This window comes from Pseudophryne corroboree, chromosome 8 (genome assembly GCF_028390025.1).
Source record: "Pseudophryne corroboree isolate aPseCor3 chromosome 8, aPseCor3.hap2, whole genome shotgun sequence".
NCBI lineage: Eukaryota > Metazoa > Chordata > Amphibia > Anura > Myobatrachidae > Pseudophryne > Pseudophryne corroboree.
The window spans coordinates 232653737-232659736 of NC_086451.1; positions in this window are offsets into that span (position 1 = coordinate 232653737).

Sequence of the window (6000 nt, forward strand, 5' to 3'; positions counted from 1 at the left end):
TCGTCGAGCGGGCACATCTTGAAATTCCAGCTTGTCCCCTTGGGACACTATTTCTAATACCCATGGGTCTAGGGCCGAACAAACTCAGAAATGACTGAAGAGTCGGAGACGTGCCCCCACTGGTGCGGACTCCCGCAGAGGAGTCCCAGCGTCATGCAGTGGATTTGGTATTTGGTATTTGCTCTTGGGAACCTGCCACAGCCGGTGACCTTATTCCCTTTCCTCTTCCTCTAGAAGCAAGGAAGGAAGACCCTTGTCCTCTTTTGTATTTATTGGGCCGAAAGGACTGCATCTGATAGTGGTGCGTTTTCTTTTGTTGTGCAGGAACATAAGGTAAAAAGGATGACTTACCTGCGGTAGCCGTAGATACCAGGTCAGCGAGGCCGTCACCAAACAAGACACTACCTTTATACGGCAGAGACTCCATAGCCTTCTTAGAGTCAGCATCAGCATTCCATTGATGAATTCACAATACTCTCATAGCTGAGACTGCCATAGCATTGGCCCTTGATCCCAAAAGGCCAATGTCCCTCGCAGCTTCCTTAAGGTAGGCTGCAGCATCCCTGATATGACCCAGTGTCAAAAGAATGCTATCCCTATCCAGGGTATCTAACTCAGATGACAAATTATCTGCCCACTTTTCAATAGCGCTACTCACCCACGCCGAAGCAACTGCAGGTCTGAGTAGCGTACCCGTAGTGACATAAATAAGAATTTACTTACCGATAATTCTATTTCTCGTAGTCCGTAGTGGATGCTGGGGACTCCGTAAGGACCATGGGGGATTAGCGGCTCCGCAGGAGACTGGGCACATCTAAAGAAAGCTTTAGGACTAGCTGGTGTGCACTGGCTCCTCCCCCCATGACCCTCCTCCAAGCCTCAGTTAGGATACTGTGCCCGGACGAGCGTACACAATAAGGAAGGATCTTGAATCCCGGGTAAGACTCATACCAGCCACACCAATCACACCGTATAATTTGTGATCTGAACCCAGTTAACAGCATGATAACAGAGGAGCCTCTAGAAAAGATGGCTCACTACAGCAATAACCCGATCTTTTTGGTAACAATAACTATGTACCAGTATTGCAGACAATCCGCACTTGAGATGGGCGCCCAGCATCCACTACGGACTACGAGAAATAGAATTATCGGTAAGTAAATTCTTATTTTCTCTAACGTCCTAAGTGGATGCTGGGGACTCCGTAAGGACCATGGGGATTATACCAAAGCTCCCAAACGGGCGGGAGAGTGCGGATGACTCTGCAGCACCAATTGAGAGAAACTCCAGGTCCTCCTCAGCCAGGGTATCAATTTTGTAGAATTTTACAAACGTATTTGCTCCTGACCAAGTAGCTGCTCGGCAAAGTTGTAAAGCCGAGACCCCTCGGGCAACCGCCCAAGATGAGCCCACCTTCCTTGTGGAGTGGGCATTTACAGATTTTTTGGCTGTGGCAGGCCTGCCACAGAATGTGCAAGCTGAATTGTACTACAAATCCAACGAGCAATAGTCTGCTTAGAAGCAGGAGCACCCAGCTTGTTGGGTGCATACAGGATAAACAGCGAGTCAGTTTTCCTGACTCCAGCCGTCCTGGATATTTTCAGGGCCCTGACAACATCTAGCAACTTGGAGTCCTCCAAGTCCCTAGTAGCCGCAGGCACCACAATAGGTTGGTTCAGGTGAAACGCTGAAACCACCTTAGGGAGAAACTGAGGACGAGTCCTCAATTCCCCCTGTCCGAATGGAAAATCAGATAAGGGCTTTTACAGGATAAAGCCGCCAATTCTGACACGCGCCTGGCCCCGGCCAGGGCCAACAGCATGACCACTTTCCATGTGAGATATTTTAACTCCACAGATTTAAGTGGTTCAACCCAATGTGACTTTTGGAACCAAAAACCTACATTGAGATCCCAAAGTGCCACTGGAGGCACAAAAGGAGGCTGTATATGCAGTACCCCTTTTACAAACGTCTGAACTTCAGGGACTGAAGCTAGTTCTTTTTGGAAGAAAATTGACAGGGCCGAAATTTGATCCTTAATGGACCCCAATTTCAGGCCCATAGACACTCCTGTTTGCAGGAAATGTAGGAATCGACCCAGTTGAATTTCCTCCGTCGGGCCTTACTGGCCTCGCACCACGCAACATATTTTCGCCAAATGCGGTGATAATGTTTTGCGGTTACATCCTTCCTGGCTTTGATCAGGATAGGGATGACTTCATCCGGAATGCCTTTTTTCCTTCAGGATCAGGCGTTCAACCGCCATGCCGTCAAACGCAGCCGCGGTAAGTCTTGGAACAGACAGGGTCCATGCTGGAGCAGGTCCCTTCTTAGAGGTAGAGGCCACGGATCCTCCGTGAGCATCTCTTGAAGTTCCGGTTACCAATTCCTTCTTGGCCAATCCGGAGCCACGAATATAGTGCTTACTCCTCTCCATCTTATCAATCTCAGTACCTTGGGTATGAGAGGCAGAGGAGGGAACACATACACTGACTGGTACACCCACGGTGTTACCAGAGCGTCTACAGCTATTGCCTGAGGGTCCCTTGACCTGGCGCAATACCTGTCGAGTTTTTCCCAACGGTTTATAATCATGTGGAAGACTTCTGGGTGAAGTCCCCACTCTCCCGGGTGGAGGTCGTGTTGAGGAAGTCTGCTTCCCAGTTGTCCACTCCCGGAATGAATACTGCTGACAGTGCTATCACATGGTTTTCCGCCCAGCGAAGAATCCTTGCAGCTTCTGCCATTGCCCTCCTGCTTCTTGTGCCACCCTTGTTTGTTTACGTGGGTGACTGCCGTGATGTTGTCCGACTGGATCAACACCGGCTGACCTTGAAGCAGAGGTCTTGCTAAGCTTAGAGCATTGTAAATGGCCCTTAGCTTCAGGATATTTATGTGAAGTGACGTCTCCAGGCTATACTATAAGCCCTGGATATTCCTTCCCTGTGTGACTGCTCCCCAGCCTCGCAGGCTGGCATCCGTGGTCACCAGGACCCAGTCCTGAATGCCGAATCTGCGGCCCTCTAGAAGATGAGCACTCTGCAACCACCACAGGAGGGACGCCCTTGTCCTTGGTGACAGGGTTATCCGCTGATGCATCTGAAGATGCGACCCGGACCATTTGTCCAGCAGGTCCCACTGGAAAGTTCTTGCGTGGAATCTGCCGAATGGGATTGCTTCGTAGGAAGCCACCATTATACCCAGAACCCTTGTGCATTGATGCACTGAGACTTGGCTCGGTTTTAGGAGGTTCCTGACTATCTCGGATAACTCCCTGGCTTTCTCCTCCGGGAGAAACACCTTTTTCTGGACTGTGTCCAGGATCATCCGTAGGAACAGAAGACAAGTTGTCGGAACCAGCTGCGATTTTGGAATATTGAGAATCCAATCGTGCTGCCGCAACACTACCTGAGATAGTGCTACACCGACCTCCAACTGTTCCCTGGATCTTACCCTTATCAGGGAATCGTCCAAGTAAGGGATAACTAATATTCCCTTTCTTCGAAGGAATATCATCATTTCGGCCATTACCTTGGTAAAGACCCGGGGTGCCGTGGACCATCCATACGGCAGCGTCTGAACTGATAGTGACAGTTCTGTACCATAAACCTGAGGTACCCTTGATGAGAAGGGTACATTTTTTACATGAAGGTAAGCATCCTTGATGTCCCGAGACATCATGTAGTCCCCTTCTTCCAGGTTCGCAATCACTGCTCTGAGTGACTCAATCTTGAATTTGAACCTCTGTATGTAAGTGTTCAAAGATTTTAGATTTATAATCGGTCTCACCAAGCCGTCCGGCTTTGGTACCACAACAGTGTGGAATAATACCCCGTTCCCTGTTGCAGGAGGGGTACCTTGATTATCACCTGCTGGGAATACAGCTTGTGAATGGCTTCCAAAACTGTCTCCCTGTCAGAAGGAGACATCGGTAAAGCCGACTTTAGGAAACGGCGAGGGGGAGACGTCTCGAATTCTAATTTGTACCCCTGAGTATCACCTGAAGGATCCAGGGGTCTACTTGCGAGTGAGCCCACTGCGCGCTGAAATTCATTGAGACGGGCCCCCCACCGTGCCTGATTCTGCTTGTAAAGCCCCAGCGTCATACTGAGGGCTTGGCAGAGGCGGGAGAGGGTTTCTGTTCCTGGGAACTGGCTGATTTCTGCAGCCTTTTTCCTCTCCCTCTGTCACGGTGCAGAAAAGAGGAACCTTTTGCCCGCTTGTCCACGAAAAGACTGCGCCTGATAATACGGCGTCTTCTCATGATGAGAGGCGACCTGGGGTACAAACGTGGATTTCCCAGCTGTTGCCGTGGCCACCAGGTCTGAAGACCGACCCCAAATACCCCTTAATAAGGCAATACTTCCAAATGCCGTTTGGAATACGCATCACCTGACCACTGACATGTCCATAACCCTCTACTGGTAGAAATGGACAACGCACTTAGACTTGATGCCAGTCGGCAAATATTCCGCTGTGCATCACGCATATATAGAAATGCATCTTTAAAATGCTCTATAGGCAATAATATACTGTCCCTATCTAGGGTAACAATATTTTCAGTCAGGGAATCCGACCACGCCAACCCAGCACTGCACATCCAGGCTGAGGCGATTTCTGGTCGCAGTATAACACCAGTATGTGTGTAATACATTTTAGGATATCCTCCTGCTTTCTATCAGCAGGATCCTTAAGGGCGGCCATCTCAGGAGAGGGTAGAGCCCTTGTTCTTACCAGCGTGTGAGCGCTTTATCCACCCTAGGGGGTGTTTCCCAACGCACCCTAACCTCTGGCGGGAAAGGATATAATGCCAATAACATTTTTATCAGTTGTTATCGGGGGAAACCCACGCATCATCACACACCTCATTTAATTTCTCAGATTCAGGAAAACTACAGGTAGTTTTTCCTCACCGAACATAATACCCCTTTTTGGTGGTACTCGTATTATCAGAAATGTGTAAAACATTTTTCATTGCCTCAATCATGTAACGTGTGGCCCTACTGGAAGTCACATTTGTCTCTTCACCGTCGACACTGGAGTCAGTATCCGTGTCGGCGTCTATATCTGCCATCTGAGGTAACGGGCGCTTTAGAGCCCCTGACGGCCTATGAGACGTCTGGACAGGCACAAGCTGAGTAGCCGGCTGTCTCATGTCAACCACTGTCTTTTATACAGAGCTGACACTGTCACGTAATTCTTCCAACAGTTCATCCACTCAGGTGTCGACCCCCTAGGGGGTGACATCACTATTACAGGCAATCTGCTCCGTCTCCACATCATTTTTCTCCTCATACATGTCGACACCAACGTACCGACATACAGCACACACACAGGGAATGCTCTGATAGAGGACAGGACCCCACTAGCCCTTTGGGGAGACAGAGGGAGAGTTTGCCAGCACACACCAGAGCGCTATATATATATACAGGGATAACCTTATATAAGTGTTTTTCCCCTTATAGCTGCTGTATTGTTTATACTGCGCCTAATTAGTGCCCCCCTCTCTTTATTTAACCCTTTCTGTAGTGTAGTGACTGCAGGGGAGAGACAGGGAGCTTCCCTCCAACGAAGCTGTGAGGGAAAATGGCGCCAGTGTGCTGAGGAGATAGGCTCCGCCCCCTTATCGGCGGCCTTATCTCCCGTTTTTTGTGTATTTTTGGCATGGGTTAAATGCATCCATATAGCCCAGGGGCTATATGTGATGCATCTTTTGCCATTTAAGGTATTTTTATTGCGTCTCAGGGCGCCCCCACCCAGCGCCCTGCACCCTCAGTGACCGGAGTGTGAAGTGTGCTGAGAGCAATGGCGCACAGCTGCGGTGCTGTGCGCTACCTTTTTGAAGACAGGACGTCTTCTGCCGCCGATTTTCCGGATCTCTTCAGGCTTCTGGCTCTGTAAGGGGGCCGGCAGCGCGGCTCTGGGACCCATCCAGGCTGGGCCTGTGATCGTCCCTCTGGAGCTAATGTCCAGTAGCCTAAGAAGCCCAATCCACTCTGC